The sequence below is a fragment of the Dryas octopetala genome, chromosome 7 (assembly GCF_963921425.1).
Source record: "Dryas octopetala chromosome 7, drDryOcto1.1, whole genome shotgun sequence".
Taxonomy (NCBI): domain Eukaryota; kingdom Viridiplantae; phylum Streptophyta; class Magnoliopsida; order Rosales; family Rosaceae; genus Dryas; species Dryas octopetala.
Window position 1 is genome coordinate 4788857 of NC_141372.1, and position 20351 is coordinate 4809207.

The 20351-nt window shown below is 35.9% G+C and overlaps 1 long non-coding RNA gene across 1 annotated transcript; it reads right to left on the minus strand.

Moving 5' to 3' along the window:
• Positions 1-16526: 16526 nt before the first annotated feature.
• LOC147278794 (uncharacterized) lies at positions 16527-18215 on the minus strand. The gene is made up of 3 exons (XR_015123588.1): positions 18070-18215; positions 17438-17552; positions 16527-17287 (listed from the first exon to the last, which is right to left on the minus strand). It is a non-coding gene; the product is annotated as an uncharacterized LOC147278794 (long non-coding RNA).
• Positions 18216-20351: the final 2136 nt, after the last annotated feature.

The window sequence follows — 20351 nt, forward strand, 5'->3', positions numbered from 1 at the left end:
AAAAATAATAAAATAAAAAATTAGAGGGAACAGAGGGTATGTTTCTTTCCATTAGATGGCCTATTTATAGGCTTAGGTTTACTTGAAGGTTACTCTCAAGTATTCCTATTTTACATAATATATATATTTTGTGGACTGCCACATAATTACATTATGGGTGTTGTTATTCGGAACTAATTTTTTTATTATTAGCTTAAACACACTTTCTAGACCCAACTAAAAATTTAAAATTTAAAAAATTTATTAGTATACTCAACAATTTTTCAACAAATACTCTTATAAAAATCCATCATACACACCCAACACTATTACCCAACTTATTCCTACTTTCTAAACTAGGGTTGGGTCGGCTTAACCGAAAAACCGCCAACCGACCTGTTATCGACGGTTAGTATATCGACTAGCATGCTCCGACGCGCGTCCCGACTCCATCGATAGCAGTTCACCTACCAAACTGGCGAGGCGGTCAGCGTCAGTGGTTCCCCTCTAATATGAACCGTCGGTAAACCGAACCGAACCAACCACCACAACCACATTGGTCCACAGATCACCACTGCCATTGAAAGTCGTACTGGAGCCTCTCCTTCCTCACAAAAATTCACCAGAAATCCTTAAATTCAACGACACCTCAATCAAGGACGTCAAGCCCCCACCAAGATTCAGTCGAAGTATTTCGTCATCTTCTTCCACGATGTTCTTCACAGCGCCGGTAGCTTCGTCTTTCTCTTCTTCTGTTTAATGGATTTGCTTTTGTTTGGGCTTCTGTGGGTTTTAGTGGCTCTCTCTCATTTGGGCCCATTTTGCTTCTAAAGGAAACTGTAACGACCCGACCCAAATTTTCACTATAAATTTAAATTTTTATTTAACTATGTTTTTAAGAGGTTTATAAAAGATGTGGGATTGTATTTTAAAGATTTTGAGTTTTATTTGGAAAATAAAAAGGGTTTTGATTGAAAGTTTTGATTTATCTATTTTTGTTTTAATTTAAGCTTGACCCAAAGTTGACTTTTAAAATAAATGAGTTTTCGATTTTGACTTTGGGTCCGTTAGATAGGTTTCGAACCCACGAGTTCATAGACACGTAGTACGCATCATTTCGAGTTACGGTTTGAAAGATACGGACATGTGAAGTGAGGGGCAATTTTGTAAATTTATAAAAGTGAATTTTAAATACCCAAAATCAGAAAAATTTTCTGATTTCTCTCTCTAGAATTTTCTAGTGACTTCTCTCTCTCCCCTTTATATTTCTCCCCGGCACTCTCTCCCTCGCCACTCCCGCACCTCTTGCGCACCGACCCCAGCCACCCCCATTCACCTCGATGTCGACCACCACTCGCTTGACCCTTTGGGGGTGGCTCTGCGTGCACGTACGACAGAATTTCCGGCTCAGCGTGTGTATGACAGATTCTCGGCTCTGCGCACGTAAGACATAATTTATGGCTTTGCATGCGTATGACAGATTCTCGGCTCTGCGCATGTATGACAGATTCTCCGAGTAACTGACTGGTGTGTGTTTTCAGTTGTTAAGTATTTTAAGTGATGAGATTATGGCAGTAAAGGTTTTTAAGTAAGACAGTTTCAGTTGAACAGTTTTATTGATTTTTAGTATATTGAGAATGTTTGAGAAGAAAGTGTTCAGTTCAAGTTATTTATTTATAAATTGACAGTATCAATTTCAGTTTGAGAACTTGGATTTTCAAGGTTTGATTTTCAGCTTCAAATTTTATTATTTTACTGGGAAATGGTTTTTTTGAAATTGGGGGATTTCAAAGAGCATCGTAAGGTTTTAGAGTTAAGCGTGTGTAAAAGGGTTTTCTGAAAAGATATTTAATCTTTGATTTTCATTTCCATTTAACTGTCCACTCACTGAGTCTATCTCACCGTTTTCTTGTTTTGTCTTAAATTGTCCCCCCAGGTAGTAGCTTTGGTGGAGGTTGAGCCAACACGTCGAGGCATAGCATCCATCTTCCATCCCCGGATCTTGTAGGCATCACTTCCATTTTGTGGAAGTTCCTTTTCTTAAATTGTAAAAATTTATGTAATAGGAGTAGTGGCTCTGATGACCATACTTAAATTATAAGGTTAATTTATATTGTTGGGTCTGAGACCCTTTTTTGGTTGTGGTAGAGGTGGTTGCTGTTTAGAAGTGTTTATTTTAACAGGTATAAAATTTCTGGGTTAGTCCATTTTCAGGAGAGGTTCTGCCGAATTTTCGGTAGGATCTTCCTTGAATTTGGATTCCCGCAGGACCTCTCCGGGTTTCAGGGTGGAATCCGGGGGCGGTCCTGTCAGAAACTAAGGCCCAGTTTTGGTGACCCGGCCCAAGAGCTCTAATGAGTCTTTATTTCAAAAGAGCAAATTATCTGTAAGTACCTCAATTATGCACTGATTTTCAATTTAGTACCCCAACTTTAAAAATTTGAGAAAAAGTACTTCAACTTTCATTTTGAGTCAAAATAGTACCTCCGTTAGTTTTTCTGTCAAATAAACCGTTATCTGCTGACGTGGCAGGGGTATTTCTGTCTTTTTTCTCACATTTAAAATATAATAATATTTTTTGAATAAAAAAAATTCTTAAAAAAATTAAAACTTAAAAAAATTTAAAAATTTTTTGGGAGAGATAGGCAGGGAGGGTCGAGGGGGCTGGGTTGGGGTTGGGTAAGGGGGGGTGAGGGGCGATGAGACTGGGGTGGTCGGGCAAGGAGAGGGGGAAGGATGACTGGGGGCGAGCTGGGATGGCTGGGGGAGGGCTAGGGAAGGGCTGGGAAGGGGGCGGGAAGGGAAGGTGATGGGGCTGGGTGGGGGCGGGGAAGGGAGGGGAGGGGCTGGGGCTGGGGGGGAGGGGTGTGCGACGGGGTTTGGGGCTGGGGGGTGCGACGGGGCTGGGGCTGGGGGTTGGGGGTGCGATGGCGCTGGGGCTGGGGTGAGGGGTGGGTCGGGAAGGGAGAGGGGGAGAGGTGGGGGTGGGCTGGAGAGGGGGGAGGGTAAGGGGCGGGTCGGGCAGGGAGGGGGGCGGGCTGGGGAGGGGAGGGCCCCAAAAAATTTTAAAAATTTTTAAAGTTTTAATTTTTTTAAGAATTTTTTTTTATTCGACTCCTCTCGTCGTCCTCTCTATATTTAGGTGGGTTTCGTCGCAGGTCTAGCTTTAGAAAGCTAGATCGGGGTTTTGGCAATTTGGAGACCGAGATCTGTGGTTGCATAGCTTCATGTAGGTGAGGTGATTGTTTTATTTCTTGTTGAGGATCGTTTGATTTTGGATGGGGATGGTGATTGCTTTGTTTCTTGTTGAGGATTGTTTGGTTTTGAGTTTTGACTGTGATTTTGATTTTGGGGTGGAGTTCGATCTACCCATTTCGAACTGTACCGACCGATGTTGTCGGTAAACCGTCATGGTCGGCATCAGAGACAGTAACATATTGGCCCATTCCAACATAGGTCGGTACGTAGGCGGTTCAGTAACCGTACCAACTCCGGCCCTAAAACCCAATAAACGCACCAAACACCACCACCACCCAACACTATATAACTCATTAAATAAAATACCTCATGCTCTTCCTTCCTTCTTCTTCCTTCTTTTTCTTTCTTTATGGATTTTTTTTTTTGACAGATTGCACAAATCCCTACCCCCTCCTCCTTCTTCTTTTTTCTTCTTTCATTCTTCTTTTTTTCCCTGCAGAGAACCCCCCATCAGTCCTCCTTCCCCACCCACCCCCACCCAAAAACTGAATTCAAATGCTCGAATTCATTTCTTCCTTGGGAATAAGAAATCACTAACAGAAAAAATATCATACCGGAGGTAGGAACATCTCTGGCGCCGTATTTCATTTACCACATCATTCAGCTACTTTCATAATGGATTATCATACTGGGGGAGCAAACTCACAAGTTGTACAACGATAAATTATCCAAGAAAATAAATTATACCAATGCACAGAGATTGAGGAAGAGAAATGGAGAAAGAGAGAGAGAGAAGGAGATGGAAAGTTGCCAATCTTATTCGCCGACGGTGAGGTAACGGGATGCAGGGACCGCCGGCGGGCTAGAGGGAGGTGGTGAGGGGGCTGGGCAGCTACTGATGGGGATGAACAATTGAGGATTTTTTATTATTAATTAATATGTTTTTATTAGTCAATTTACATCAGGTAGTTATTGGAAGATTTTCATTTTTCATATATGGGCCTTAATTGGACCGGTCCAATTAAATATCTTGGGCAAGAAAGGGGTTGGCCATGAATCATGGGCTAAGGCTCGGATGAGTTGCAGCCTAAATGCAAAATGTTCAATGATTAACAATGATTAAAGAAATTTTCTTTCTTTTAACTCCTTTTATTTGTTCAAGTGATCAAGCAATTGGATTGGTATGCATGCCAATTGAAGCAGATTTAAAACCAGTGTTTTTTTTTTTTTTTTCGATCGAAAATTGTATCAATTAATATACAATATTTTATCCTACATCGATAACAAAAGTTCGAGTCTCACCTTTCTCTTCTATTTCGTCAACAAAGAAAAAAAAAACAGTACCTAAAGTTCCTCTAACCCTTATCTGAATTATCTAGATTATTAAAGGTATATTATTGTATTCATTACTAGGGAAAAGATAGAAAAGCCTAGCTAGCTAGGTGGTACTGAGGGGCAATTTGGAAAATCGTTAGGATTTTTCTAACCGCAGCTAATTCACGAAGGTGCTTGATCTCTTCATCATGAGAGAGCAACTTTTGGAACTTGTATTGGATGGCAATCAAATACGAACTACAATAATTTGATTGAAAAGATTGAGGCTTAATTATCGATTTACCACCCAAAATTGTAACTCATTCCTACTTTACTACCTGAAAGTTTTTTTGTCCCAGATTACCACCTGTAACTTACATCCGTGTCTCATTTTACCTTATTCTGTCAATAATTCCGTTAAAAATGATGACCTGGCCGTTAATGCTGACGTGGCGCACTGGATACGCACCACGTGTCACATCTTTTCTTGTATTTTCTGATTTTTTATTTTTATAAATTTTGAAAATTAATTAAAAATAGCTCCGAACTTAGAAAAATACACAGAAAATTTCTACCGACTTGTCTTGACTAGTACTAATTTACTATGGGGTCAAAATGCCAAATTTCCCTCTAAAAATTTCCTAGAAAATTAAAATACTCTAGACTCTTTGGAAATTCATAAAATAATCTCCCGAACTCCAAAAAACATGAGGTCTGCATCGTTAGTCTTCTAAAAACTAACAATACCTTTCTCGTGAACACTTGTTATCCAAAAAACCTCTCGGTCTTAGAGGAAAATAAATTCTAGAAAAATTGTAGAATTTCTGTAAAGTCTCGAAATAATTCTCTAAAACAGACCTTTGGTAATTTCCAAAATATTTTTGAGAATTTGTCCAAGAGTTTACGAAAATTCTAGAATTTTTTCTAGAATTTATTTAATAGAGGGAAATTTATTTTAATTTTTTAGAAATAAATTTGGACTTTCTAATTTTTTTTGGAAATTTTTAGAGAGAAAATTGGTAATTTAACCTTATAGTAAATTAGTGCTAGTCAAGACGAGTCCGTAGGAATTTTTCGTGTATTTTTCTGAGTTCGGAGCTATTTTTAATTAGTATTTAAAGTTTATAAAAATAAAAAAATAAAAACAATCCGAAAATAAAAGCAAAGATGTGACACGTGGCGCACATCCAGCGCCACACATCAACATTAACTGCCAGGTCATCATTTTTAACGGAATTGTTGACGGAACAAGGTAAAATGGGACACGAATGTAAGTTACAGGTGGTAATTTGGGACAAAAAAACTTTCAAGTGGCAAAGTGGGAATGAGTTACAATTTTGGGTGGTAAATAGATAATTATGCCAAAGATTGAAACTACGGAAATTCAAGTGAAATAAGCTAAACTACATGGACCAACTGGTTAGTTTGCACTTAAACAAAAGCTTTCACTCCTGGCCAAAAAAAAAAAAAAACAAAAGCTTTCACATATATAAGCCTAGGTAGTTGGCTACTAGATATATATATATATATACAGGTTCCTTCTATTGAGGTATACCTCAATTTATTTATGTTGAGGTATGACTTTGTTAGGGCCCACACGAGTCGTTTTGTGGCTATCCGAACCGTTCGCAAGGATCATCTTCATTGATAGATCATCATTGCAAAAAATTAGTCAAATCGGAAATCATTTGCCTATCTAACTTTGATAAAACAAATGAACGGTTTCATCAAAAATATTTGGTTCGTCCATTTATTTGATCAAAGTTAGATAGGCAAATGATTTTCGATTTGGCTAATTTTTTTACAAGGATGATCTATCAATGGAGACGATCCTTGCGGACGGTTCGAATTGCCACAAAACGACTTGTGTGGGCCCTAATAGGGTATACGTCAACATAAATAAGTTGAGGTATACCTCAATAGAAGGAGTCTGTATATATATATCCCTATATCCATATATAACAATTAACAAATTAACAACTGCTTATGTGATCAAGTTATATGCCAATAACTATTTGATCTAGTGAATGACACTCAATTTTTCCTTATCAGAGAAAGTTCTGAGTTCAAATTTTATGAACGACGGTTGATTAATCACATATTTAAACAAAATTCCACCCAAATAAATAGTTTAAATTGATTAGAGAAAAAGTTTCTTTGTTAACTTGGACACACATATTATATCAATTGCAAAAACAAGTTTTTCTTTGTGTTTAGTTTGGGTTAACTCTGACAGTTCAATACCAACCAACTAGTTAAATAAGCTAATTAACTAACAACCTTTGTACATATTTCCCAGTATTACATACGTAATTAACCACAAATAAAATCTTCAATCTTTGTCGATTCTCACTTTGCCGCCGGCCCTTACATAATTCCTATTACGTATATAACCAGCAAGGGTTTGCTATAGGTCAGCTTTATATATAGCTTAGGGAATAATTTAATTACTACATTTACATGTGTTATTAAATATATATTAGCCTTTATAGATGATTAGAAAATTATTTGGTTCACCAACTGCTATTAGTTTAAAATAATCTTTCCGTTCAAATTCAAATTCAAATTCACTCTCGATCTCATAGATGAAAAAAATTGTTTAATTCCTTATCTGGGGCCTTGAAGAAGTCATTTCTCTTTACAACTCAATTATAAGTTGATACTTATTCATTTCTTTAAATCATAATGGCAAATTCCACAGTAGCCAAACATTGTCCAAATTAATTAAGATTATTGGTCCAAAGCTTCGAGACATTTAAATTTTTCAACATACTTATAATCGTAATTAGGTTGGTGATTATGGTGATACATAGACAAATAAAGAGGAAATTGCCCCATTGGTATATTTATTTTTTAGAAAATTTCATATTGGTCCAAATCTTTTTTTTTGTTCCATAATTGGTCCACTAACTTTATAACGTTTCTCATTGCGGTCTAAATGATCAAATTACCAAAAATGACCATATATTTGAGTTATGTGTTGCCCTCGATCATCAGGCACTTTTGTAGTTCACTAATTCTTTACTTAGTTCTATATTGGTCCACAACAACACCACCATGTGTTCGGCACATAACTAAAATAGACAGCTGTTTGTGCTAATTTGATGATTTGGATTATAATGAGAAATGTCACAAAATTAGTGGATTAATAAGAAACGAAAAAAAAATCATAAACTAATATGAGACTAAACGAAGAATAAGTGGACCAATAGTACAATTTCTTCCATCAATAAACTTTGAGATATTCTTACCCAAAAAAAAAAAAAATGGGAAATGTTAAGATTCACAATACGTACCCAATTCAATGCATTAATGAAATGGCGTGTTGAACTCTTCTGTATGAATATTATGCAATAAAAGTCAGGTTGTGTGTTTAGAAATATCTAAGTCCTTTATGGCATGACTTTTTGACAACATTAAATATCTGTGAACGTCTGTGAACAGTGAACGTATATCGATCAGTCTGACTTATTCTAAAAAATGACTGCTTTGGCTCTGCATCCAGCTGTTAATTAATTAATTTGCTTAAACAATAATCCCAAACAGTATTATGAGAATAAGAACGAAAGAAATCTTGCGATTTGTTGTACTTCAAATTTGAAGTCTTGTAGAATAATTATATCAATATCTTTTCATGGATGAAAAATATATAATACCTTCATAAGTGTTGATTTAAAAGACTTAATTTGAACAATATATATACAATACCATCAGCTCTTGGATTTAACACAATTATTAAAATTAATAAATATTAAAATGAATCTATAGTCCTTAAATACATTGTCTCTAGCTTACTCATCTCTCAAGTTAAGTCTCTTAAGTAAATTTTTTTGATAATATCTTAAATCTCTTTATCAATATTAGCAAATTGGTTTAATAGTTTTAGATCACTACAAGAAAACTTGGCAACCCCAACCTTTTTTTTCCTAGTTCTATTGCCCACTAAACAACCATTTAGAGTTGCAAAATCCAGTAGCAACTGTGCAGCAACACTTAAGCCAAATGATGTAGGGGTTGGGGTCGCTAAAGACCATTTGCACCACCTGTTTTGGTAAGGTTGCTGGTTCATCTGGCCCCTGACATTGATGTTGACATGCACATTAGAAACTAATGTGTCAGACAGGTGCTATTCTTAAGCTACACTTATAAATTAGTTGGTCAATAGGTTTGAATAGGAGAGGTTTGAATCTGTTTTTCACCCCTGCTCTAACAACCTTTGTGCAGAAGGTTGGCAGCTACTGCAATCTTTGATAAAGGTTGCCAATCTACTAAACAAATTCTGCAGAAATGGTTTCCTAGAGCATTATTTATACTTGTTTCTATGCTAACCAACTATCTTAATCATATACATATTAGTTGCCAAATGGAGTTGCTTAAGAAATAACGATTTGCAATTTGAGAATGGTTTTGTTTGTAATATCCATATGCATAGCAGAATTAAATTTTGGAAGGAGGACCTAATGTAGCTTTGGACATGGTTTCCAAATGTGCTTGCTGCTAACCAATTAAAGAACAAAATAATAATTTAGTAACTTGCAGATAAACCAAAAAAGTCACAAGCTGATCCAATAGAAATTATAATTAACAGAGTGAGCATCCATTACAAAACACCTCTTGTGTTATAAATGTGCTGCTTGACAATACACGTACTTAAGCAGAAAACTTAAACCTTCTACTCATCTTTTCATTGTTCACACCCCTACCACATTCACAAAAGCAAAATAATCATGCACAGCACTTCCCTGCTCCATATATACTACCATCATCAAAATAAACCAGAAATATATAACAAGTCCAAGCAAACTGGCATGACTTATATTATGGCCTCATTCCAAATATAAGTCAGCAAGTTCACAATCTAACTTCCAAAACAGGGAGATTGACCATATATAGCATACTAATACTTAAAAGCTATAAACTATCTTACTGAGAATCCAAACAGCAGCCTCACAGGTTACTTGGTCCCTCATTCGCACTGCTTGAAGCTGTGTTGCTTCCTTCACATGCAGCTGATTTTCCTTTTTGATTGCCACTGAGTCGACTTGGTGTAGTACTAGGCTGCATTTGGCCTCCAGCAGGATTTGGAATTGGGGAAGTCATAATTGCAGCTGCTAATGGTACTTGCAGGCTCGGCTCCATCACTATTGTTGGTGGAAATTGACTCATGCTCGGAGGGGCAGCCAACGACCCTCGGATGTAGTTGTCAACTGCATGTGACACTCTTCCATTGAAATTAACATCCATGTGTTGTTGTTGCCTTTGGAGCTGCATAATTTCTCCATTGTGCATTAGTCGAAGCCTTTCCACCTCTAGGCGGTATTGGTCCATTAGCATTCTGGTGTGTTCCATCTCTTCCCGATGGTCCATTGTCAATCTTGCAGCCTCCCTTTGTAGCACCTCATATGACTCCCTTAAGGCATGTAATTCCGCAGCCACACCACGTCGATCAGTGTGCATGCCTGGAATGTCAGCAGGGGTCACTCCAATCCCATATCCCCTAACGGCACTGCTATTCTCAGGTCCCATGACTGCTGCAAAAACTCCATTGATGACTTCCATGGTAATTGAGGGTGTATTGGGGAGCTGTTCGTACTGGGTTAGCCTCTGTTCCAGATCAGCCTGCATACAAACATTTCAAATACATTTTTAGTAGCCTGACACACAAGCATGGCATATAATATAATAGCCTTTGCTATCTTAAACAATCAGTCACAAATCTTGAAGAATCAGTAAATAAAATTGACATGGTGCAGAATGATTTTTTACTTGATGATACTATAAAATAAAAGCCTTTGCTATATTTTTTTAGAATAAACAATCAGTAAATAAAAGTCTTTGCTATCTTAAACCATCACCATTACAAATATGGTTTTTTTACTTGATGATAGAAATATAAAAATGTATAAATATAGTTTCAGATGGTGAAGATTATATATGTATCGACTGGCAGTAAGTAGTTACAAAATATGCTTCCAAGTTGGATTATTGTTTCTGTTCTCTTTCAACTTGTCAACATGGGTCAGTGCCTAACCAATACCATCATTATTATTAGAACAAAGAAGAAATACATTAAACCTAAGAATTTACCAATTAAAAACTCATAAACCATCATTAAAGTATCCATATTGTGCAACAAGTGAAATTTAATTGAAATTGTACCCAAGTAAACTCACAATAATTTCCCTTGCATTAGAGTTCACCGGATTCCCGTTGGACCTGCAATGTGTGATCTTGAAGAGTTCAATTCTGTTTGGTTCCACCCCTCCGTGGTCCTGTGCCTACGATTTGATACACAGAAAACAACCATAAACTTTGCTCCACCTGATAACAATTATCTAATGTAGCATTCAAACTCAAATTAATAATTTAAGAGCTCTGAATTACAAGCTGGTCAGTAAAACCCTTAAATGCCAAATTTATTCGCAGGTCGTAGAACACTTACATACTCATCCCGGATTTGCGCAAAGGTCTTTGTGCCAGACGTATGCATCACCCTCATTTTGTGCCTGCTGTTAGTGTTCAGTGCAGCACGCTCCTAATAGACAACATTTACAGAACATGTGCAACTGGTGACTGACATGTAATTGAATTGATGGTCATATAAATCAACCATTTATATTGTAAAAGAAATTTCCTACTTTGAAATCTATATATATTGTAATCAAGAATCACTTGAGAAAGCAACTGACATCCTACCTGTGCCGGCAGAGAATCCCAATGGCGAACTAGGTGAATCCATTGATCAGGATCCACATGGGGATCCCCACATACAAACCTCCTATTGTTGGAGACGAAAGGTTTATACCAATCCTTGCGCAACAAACACTTATGGTGTTTCCACCGCTCATTCATTTTTGCCTCAGCAACATAGCGTATCTTTTGCTTCAATGCAAGAGTCCTCTCCTCAGACCAGTCAATGGTTACCTTGCAAACAGATCATTTCACAATTTTTTTTTTCTCAAGAATAATATAATTTGTGGAGTATCCCATATTAGAACTTTATGCCATCTGTTGACTAACATAGGTGGGAAAGTACATGTATACCTCAATCTTTGCCCAAGCTCGGTCCATTTCACGACCCCGAAATTTCCTCCAATCAAGTACATTGATTGCAAACAGGGTTCTATCAATTGCCAATTGACCAAGGAACCTTGAAAATCTTGCTACCGTCCTTGAGGGAGCAACCGCTTGTCCGAAGTTGTTGAACCTCATCAACTCTGGCCTTTCTAAAGCCCAGTTTGGTCTATTCCTTCCTCTACGTGCTCGGATGTCAGCCACTAGCCCCGAGGCAACATTTGGTTCATTTGCCTCATGCACAACATCCCCATGTGGGAGTTCTTCATTGATATTAGTTACAACAATTGGCTCAGGAGGCATAACAGCTTGTTGAGTCCCATCCTCTACTGCCTCATTGACAATGTGACCTTCCACATGGACCTCCTCTTGAGTCCCCGATCCAAGGCCAATATCCTCAATCCCTTGTGCCTGTGAGTTATCCATACTTGCTCAACCTGACAACATGTAAACAAGAATCATTGTTAATTAACATAGTGCAATTGACTGCATCTGTTTAATTGGCATGTATTAATATAGGATAGCATGGCATTTATTACTATATCATGGTAAACAAACTGCATGGAATACACCATTTTCCTTCAGCCTGGTAGTATAGGTATTTGAAAATGTTGAAAGGAAAAAAAAATTTGTTTAGATGTACTGTGCTGACTAACAAGCCCAAAGCAGAGAAAATTCATGCTAACTTCAATAATGGTCTGTAAACTTATAATTATACTTATCTTTGTACATAACCATATAAGCAACCTCATATAAATAATTAAAACTGTAAATTTGAAACAAGAATTTAAATTGGAAGTCTGAAATTAATTCAAGCATCAGCGAAAACTATAGGTTTCATATAGAAGAGAGTGAACAAACCTGTTGACGTCCTTGGTGCTCTTCACTCTCACGCTCAAGTCTCCTATTTGATTTCTCTTGCAGTTGTTCCAATCTCTGAGAGAAGTAGGATGTGAGTGTGTTTGTGAAATGCTCATCTCCTTTCCATATTTATGTATAAGAAGTGCCATATCCCTCAAATCAACTAATCTTGAAGTAGGTAAAAGCTGTCAGAGCATTGGGCCAAGTAACCTTTCTGAGCATCATGTCAAGTGGTAGCTGCAAGTCAGCCAATTTGATAGCGGGAAAGGCTTTTTTTTCCCTCTCATTTGGATTGATAATTTGATCCCAATGGAATTGGGTTTGCAGTTGGCGTTTCAGTACTGGGGTAACGAGAATTATTGAATAATTCAGTTCATCACATATTGAAATAGAAGTGAAAGATTACATAAAGCGGCAAATGAGTTTTTGTTTGAATAAATTTGGATTTGGCGCACTAACATAGCATGATAGAAAATTTTAGTCCAGATTGACTTATTTAGTTAAGTGGGATAAATATCTGCTCATTGGGACCATCAAAGATTCTATTATATTTTGATAAGATAGGGGCAAGTATTAACTACAATGAAGTACCAACAAAATAAACCAAGATTTTTGATTCGGCTGACCTCTCACAATTTAAGAAGATTCAAGCTTTGTCATGATTGACGAACAATATAATTAATGCAAAAAATGTATACAGAATATGAAGAAGAAGATAATTAGCAGATAATCTTATTTTTGTGAAATAAAACGATCTACAGCTAGTCTTTTAATATTACAAGCCTAGCCTTTTAATATTACAAGCCATGGTTCAACCAAATGTCAAATCTATACATAAGTACTGAAACTAATATGACTTAACTAAATAAATAGCTAGAAACTTATAACCATTAATTAACTATTGGTCACAACAATAATAATAAATAAGGAAAAAATTTACAAACAGGACACATACTTTGATGACTATTTCATTTCAGGACGTTAATTTTGATTCGTGTTAATGAAGGACACATATTTTTATTTTGTGTCACTTAAGGACCCTGTTTTATCTCAACTTTGGCTCAACATTGGACCCATCAAAAATCTACCAAATTTAGCAAACTTATACTTGGTTTAAAGCTATGCATCTCCTCTTTACAACCATATAAAGATCACTTAAATCGGACATCTACAACTCCAGATAATTGGCCCAAAAGTAGGGTACCCGAAACTGTCCAATTGGACCTCTGAAAAAAAATTTGGGAAGCTAACAATTTCGGGTACCCTACTTTAGGGCTGATTATCTAAAGTTGTAGAGATCCGATATGGGTAATCTTTATATAGTTGTAAAGAGGAAATGCATATCTTTAAACTCAGTATAATTTTTCTGAATTTGGTTGAGTTTTGATGGGTCAAACGTCGGACCAAAGTTGAGATAAAAATTGAAAAAAAACATGGTCCTTAATTGACACAAAATGAAAGTATGTGTCCTTCATTAACACAAAGCAAAATTAATGTTCTGAAATGAAACAACCATCAAAGTATGTGTCTTGTTTGTAAATTTTTCCCAATAAAATAATATATATAGTTAATGTTACAAAAATCCACAACAGACTTTACAACGTTAAAAAAACTAATATTCTGAGTCTGTGGCGGAACTAGGATTTAAAATTCGGGTGGGCTAAATCTCGGGACAAATTTTTTCCTAGTAAAAAAAATTCACAAATATTTATTTAGGAACTTGGAAAAAAAAAAAATCGACAGTATGAGAGAATTTTATTAATATGAAAAAAAGATACACCTAGTCATGAGGGGTATATTGACCCTTACCCTTCAAAATGCATTATACAAATATTAATTAAACTATAAAAGTTTGAAAGCATATGCTTGAAAAAATATGGCAGCAAACACACAAATTTCATATAAATTTCACCAATCATACCAACAAATTCTAATTGAAAGAAACGGTAACATACTAAGTTACTAATACTGGGCTTCTATGTGATATATATATATAGAAGAATGCTCGAAAACTAACTAGTTAGTAAGTTAATACAAAACTAACCACCCTGTTGGGCCCACTGCATAATGTAATATCAAAATCCGAACCGTATATTGTTTAGACCCTACTTCAAAGATCATTCCTGTAAAAAATCTCTAAAATCGGAAGTCATTTAGCAATTTGATTATAATAACAACTATTTCTATGCTTTTATCAAAAATACTGATCGTCTATTTATTTGATCTCAATTAGATGACTACATGATTTTTGATTTTGTTGATTTTTTGCAATGATGATCTTTGAAATGTGGCCTAAATAAATTATGGTTCGGATTATGAAATTTGTGATGTGGTGAGCCCAAAAGCATAGTTAGCTTCGTATTAACTTGCTAACTACTTAACTTTAGAGCACTTCTATATATATATATATATATATATATAATCACTTTTTCCGCAGAATTCTTGGCTGGGCTATAATGTGTTTGGTTCCGACCCTGTTTTGAGTCTATACCAATGTGGTTCATTTCTAATCAAGCGCTTGAATGCGAATACTCACAAATAGCATTCGAAGGCGGTTGTTCAAGCATTCGGTCGCCTTCTTTTGAAAGTTCAAGCTTTCTTGTAGTTGTCTAGCAATAACATTCAATTACTACAATTATAATTTTATTTTAATTTTTAAGATTTTTGTTTCTTTGGAGTTGTGTATTAATTTCTTATAGTACGTTGTATATCAACATTCCACAAATAAATATAACAAATACTAGTCTCTTTGGAGTTGTGTATTATTTTTTAGGGTAAAAATACTAGTCTCTTAATATAATGTTTTTAATTAAATATTAACTTTATTTTTCTTGTAAAATTGAATTTCCTTGTTGAAAATTTATTTCCCTTTTAAAAGTTTTTTTTTTCTTCTTTTAAAACTCACAAAGCCATTGCTATACTTTTGTGCCATAGGGAAACTTTTGGTTTTCAAGAGGCAAACGGGTTTGGTAGAACTAAAACTGTTAAAACTTAAAATCATAACTGAACTTATATTAAAACAAAAAAAAACAAAGATACTGTTACAATAACTGGAAAATGTCCTAGCTTCCTAGAAAATGACATTTCATGCCTAATGATACTTGCAGTAGGAACACAAAATAGTGCAAGGATGACATTTGTAGCATACCCTATTGCTTCCTAAATAAAAAACAGTATGTAGTTACATCTTGTGCAATCCAAAGGTTTAAGCTGAAGGTTAACCAACATTGTGGCACACCATTAAGCTGAAGATCATGTTGACTAGTTCATGCCATAGCTATCTGTGCTCGAAGACTTATATGTATCTGGTGCAACCATATCATCCCAAAAGGGAGCTTTTTGTGCTGCTTGGTCTACATCATTTGGATTGCCTTCTACTTCACGTACTCCCTTAGTGACTACCCTTGCAGTATTTGAAATTTTAGCCTTGGCTCTAGTACTTTGGGGAGCAACACCAGTATGAGCTGTGCTATTCTCAGCGAGCTGTGCGATGTCTCTTACCTTTGATTGTGGAGTGCTATCACCAACCTCCACTCTCCTGTTATTCAAGTTAGTATCCATAGGATTTAGGTGCACCGGAGAATAATTTAACTCACCATGTCCATTCCGGGGATGACCTACTGTGAATTGATTCATAGGCACCCAAATGTTAACACAAGTGTTAACGAAATCAGAAAGCTGGTGGGGGGTTGGATTGGAGTCTGTTTGTGAACAAGCATCTTCTGGAGGCATTTCAGAACAGGGCTCTTCAAACCATAGCTGACGGTATGCCTGCAAATTGATTGGTTTTCTAATGCCTCTTCTAGGCATGCCTTTTCTTGCAAAACAGAAAAAAAATTCCTAAGAGGGAGGCAATAGCTGAAATAGTCTTTCTTTCTTAAGAGGGAGATGACACTCTAATAATGCATTTGGGGTGGGAGGCAATACGTATTTGTACATTTAACAAATTCCCTGCATTGAGTGTGGTTTTTTTCATGACCCAATTGAGTGCAATACTGACCAAGAAATGAACAAAGTGATGGAAGATTCTGATTCTTGCTGCTTGAAAAGAATCTTGTCAATTCAGCACTTTGTCAAGACAAGCATGATGGCAAAAGCACTTTGAGAAACTATATCTGCCAAAAGCAGAAGAGGACAAAAGAAATACTTCAAGCCTCTGACGTGACACTATGGAAATATAATTCTCTTATTACTTTAACTCCTGAAAACAGAAAGAGTATACAAAAACTCTCATACCTGAAAAGAGTCATAAAACATGGGATAATCCTTGTTATAGCCTTCTATTCCTTTGGGTTCTTCCAGTAAAAAAAAGGTGCACTTTGGAAGACCTTTCACAAAAATATGAGCCCTAGTTCTTAGATTAATCAAAAGCATTTTTTGTATTCAAATCACTTATATGTAGTCTAGTAAACATATTTTCAAGTTATGAATTGTATGAATAAAAGAAATATAAACACGCCGCAATTCTTCTTTTGAGTTACACCACTCCATTCTCAAATTTAATTTGGACCTCCATATGCTACATAGACAAACTCATAATGTGATTGTAACAATGGGCATCCAAAGATGTTCTTATTAAATGGAAGGCAAAGGTGTACCAAGAAAAGATAGAAGTAACTTACAGTAAAGGTCAAACAAGCAGCTGTGCTTGCTACAGACAAGCCTTTCCTGGTAAAATGTAATGGCCCTAGCTTCATAATTAAATATGAGTAACCTCCCAGAGATGGAGGAACAAATTTCATAATCCAATCATTGCAGGAGGTGGGATTGTCAACTGAACAAGGGGCGGTGCACCATCTAAACCCTGCCCTAGCGTAATGAATAAAATTCCACATATCAAAGACACTCTTCCCAGTTGGTCCTATATCCAAGAAACTTTGCTGCATTAGTACATTGATTATCTAGTAAAAAGAGAGAAAAAAAAAACATACTAGATGCATGAAAAGATTATCAAAATATTCATCAAATTAGAACCAGCTCCTGACTCAATAGATGGTACTTAGTTACTGACCATCCATGTCTGTCTTGGCAGAATCCATATTCACAAAATGGCCAAGTATATTACTAAACCAAATCGTACTATTATATGTGGCCATCCATAAAACAACTAGAGCCAAAAGCCAAACCTGCATGATCAAGATGACTAAATTAATATCATGTTTTTTAAATACAGCAAAATCCAAAGAATTAAATATGTTAACTTTCCCATAATTCGCTAATCATGCAACTTTACCAACAATTAGATGTCCTTCACAAATAGACATTTGAGAAAGAACAAACCTCCAGGATGCAGAATGATATCATTGCCAGTGGATTGTTTAACTCATTTTCACAAAGCAAACAGCCTCCACTTTCATATGCTAATTATGTGATATATCATATTCCTAAATTTTGGTTTGACTGAAAGTTGCTATTTTATATGATGTTTTACCTTTCCAATATTAGTTACATTATAATTTAAATAGTAATATCATAGTTTAGGCAAAATTCTCCAACCTCTGACCTGTATTCTCAATTAATTTTGGCTAGATGGTTGGCCGATAAACCTTCAACTATTAGTAATGTGTAGAGACCAAGTATGAGAAGAACAAACAGACCAATTATTTCTATTGGTATTAGTGATATTGACAAAATTATGCTTACCAGACTCAATGGTTATGATACTAGAGGGCAGATCATAAAGTGGCAGAGAGTGGGGATAAAGGACGATCAATTGTTGTGCCCTCAATGTCAACCCGGGGTTGAATTGATGATTCCTCGACACCAACATCCAATCTCTGGTCAGCACAAATGTCTCCAGCATTGACAGTATTCATGTCATAACATTATATATTGTAAGGTTTTGGTTTACATTTGTAATGCAAACACGTGTGTGATGTAGAAACACTGCATAACTGTTGAGCATAACATTTATATTGCTTGCTCTAATACCATGTAATCTTCTCAGTTTTCATTAATTAATTAATAATGCAGACTAGTACATCGGTTTATATATATTTGAAAGGTAAAGATAGATGAACTAAATCCACATAAGCAGCCAGCTGTACAACCAATTCATAATATACTGAAGCTAGTTATCCTATGTCTTGATTCCCAGGTTTAGGTCCACTAGATGCACTTCTAGAAGCTAGTTGCTGATGTATTTGAATTAAACCAGTTCAACTCCAGTCAATCATGGCTATCCAATACCCACCAGCCAATCATGGCTATCCAATACCCAAAGGAGGCTACACTCAATGTTTCAACACCATTCATATTTGCCATTCCAAGATTGATGAATGGTTGAAACGATGTAAACAACAGTACTCCTGTATCTAAGGGAGGTATCAACTATCAACCAATTAACATGAAATTCACCCCAAAACTCATATCAAAGTCACCAAACAACTTAAACTTTACTACACCTGCATATTGGATATGACATCTACTTCATAAGAATTCTTTTAATAAGTGCTAAAAATTCACACCCACAGAAGATAAAATTTATGAATCAAAATTTTCATCTCCATCAAGGTCATTTGGTTTATACACATAATCCAAACTAGAATTTCTATGACTTGAAGAGCAGGGTTTTAAGTAACTCACATCAGACGGGTTGTTTAGGCCATAATTTGTCAAGCAATATCACGTTCCTTCTTAACCCACGAGCAGATAAGGTGGCAATGTCTGAATAACTGAAAAATCAACCACTGCAATACAAACAAACAAATAGATTAAAATAACTTCAACTAATAAGGCATACTAGCTGGTGCAAGAGATGAGATTCTTACCTTCAAAAATTCCAATTCAATTGCCAGCAAGCCAATTGTCAGACCTCACAATAATAATTTAACCATTATACCCAAGCAACCCAGATGCAGAGGAGGTGGATTGGGGGTTTCAATTTGATGGAGGTTGGAGGATGTGCCGAGCCACACTATTTCCGTCGGTGTAGGCGACAACGGTTTGGAGATCGGTGACTATAACTGCGTGGGATTAGCTGCCTCTGACCATTTTCGATTACCTTCCCCTTAAGGGATATCTGAATAAGTTGATAGAGCTTGCAACTTCGGGGTTTTTTGTTGCATAACAGGGCTGAAACGAATAAAGCAACGACATTAAGAATTAGTTACTTAATAAGCAATGGTTTAGGAGTTGTATTAGTCAGTCAAAGTATAAACAGTGATTTTTGACCAAAAAACACAACAATAGCAATGGCTTCCAGATTAGTTGAAAAAAAACGTGACTTTTGCTTAGATTTGTTGTAGTGGATGGAATACTCCAATATCTTCAGTTACTCTGCTGTATATAAGATCGATGTTTATGTTAATTTGACATGCATTACTATAAATATTTTATGTTAACAGACTATTTGACAAAAAAATATTTGTGTATTATATTAATTAATGAAATGCTAACCCACACTCTAATATGATTACATTCAGATCTGTATTTACGCTCACTACTATTATAAATTTGTGTATATATATTCTGCTATATATATTTATCATTAATATATTTGTGTATATATATTCTGCTGTATTCATCATTAATCTATTTGTGTATATATATATATATATATTCTGCTATATATATTCACCATTAATACGTTCACCATTGATATTAGTGTATATACGTCCACCATTAACGTTCACAATTAATATGAAACCCTAACCCACACTCTAAATATGAAATCCTAACCCACACACTCTATTTGAAATCGTCTCTAGGTTCACCACTAACACACGCGTAATTATCGGATAAGGTGTCCATAAAATGCTACCTATCTTTTAGGTTGGGGATGGTGATAAATGCTAGGTAACTATATATCTTGATTTACATAGAAGATTCAATATTGTTCTTATGCATGGGTCGACTCACATGACTTAAACCATGTCCACAAGAACGCAGTAGAAGATAGAAAAGTCTGGAGTACATAGAAACGG